Source organism: Stegastes partitus, unplaced genomic scaffold, assembly GCF_000690725.1.
Source record: "Stegastes partitus isolate 25-593 unplaced genomic scaffold, Stegastes_partitus-1.0.2 Scaffold479, whole genome shotgun sequence".
NCBI lineage: Eukaryota > Metazoa > Chordata > Actinopteri > Pomacentridae > Stegastes > Stegastes partitus.
Genome location: NW_007578210.1, coordinates 276,397 through 277,680, shown reverse-complemented (window position 1 = coordinate 277,680; position 1,284 = coordinate 276,397).

Genomic DNA, 1,284 nt, shown 5'->3' with positions numbered 1-1,284 from the left:
CTGAGATGAGTGATCTGACTAGAGGAGCACTTGTGTTGTCTTTGGTGTATTTGGATAAAAAAGAAGCATTGAAAGAGTGAGAAGGGCAGAGGGAATACTTTTTTTTTTTTTTTTTTAAAAAAGCTTAATTACTAGTTCTGATTACATTTTACATGATTGTACATAAGGGCTGCGAGGTGTCTCGGTGGTTAGCATCGTTGCCTTGCAGCAAGAAGGTCACCGGTTGGTGTCCTGGTGAGGACACCCGGGATCTTTCTGCGTGGAGTTTGCATGTTCTCCCCGAGCAGCGTGGGTTCTCTTTGGGTTCCCCGGCTTCTCCCACACAGTCCAGAAACATGTTGAGGTTAACTGGTGATTCTAAATTGTCCGTAGATGTGAATGTGAGTGTGCTTGGTTGTCTGTCTCTAAGTGTAGCCCTGTGATAGACTGGTTACCTGTCCAGGGTGTCCCCTGCCTTCGCCCTGAGTCAGCTGGGATAGACTCTAGCCCCCCATGACCCTAGAGAGGATTAAGCGGTGAATAGATACCGGATGGATGGATGTTTGTACATAAATGCAAGGCAGCAGTTTATGCCAAGCCGATGTCATTGTCATCATTTGCATTTGCATTGTATGTGGACTTGTTTTGCTTTATCTGTGGCCTCCAAAACCTGGAGCTATATCGTAAAACAAGGAAACACTGTTTGATGGTTGAAACTTGGTTATAGAGTTGAGGTTAGAACTACATTAAGGTTGGGCTTACAGGATAGGTGGAGCCAAGAGGTGTCCCAGGGTGCCCACTGCCACCACAGGCTAAAGTCTGGCCACTCCACCGCCAGTAGTGCTCCAAACTGTACTCATTCCTCAGTGGATTTAGATTCTCTTGATTAGCATAGAGGGCCTTTTAAAAAGTCATTCCATTGTCTCTGTTTGTCTTCATGTCAACTTTGTATCATCTTTCCCTCTTTGAAGTAGTTGGAGCTGAGCTGGTGACAGAACATGAACTGTTTGCACCAACACATATCAGTAGATGGAGGCCTCTTGAAAAACACAGTTAGTCCACTGGGTACATTATCTTTACTGTCACATCCTGCTCCTGATTATATTCATCAGTGATCAATCAGCCACCACTTGCATTCATTCACATTGATTGAATCATTAAAAAAACAATGAAATGTGAATCCAGGATTCAGTCCAGAACTCAGTGTTCATTTCCAGTATATGTATACAAACACTGAGTAATGTAAAATAGGCTTCAAATATTGTTGAATACTTACAACTTTGCACATATAATGACAATATATAG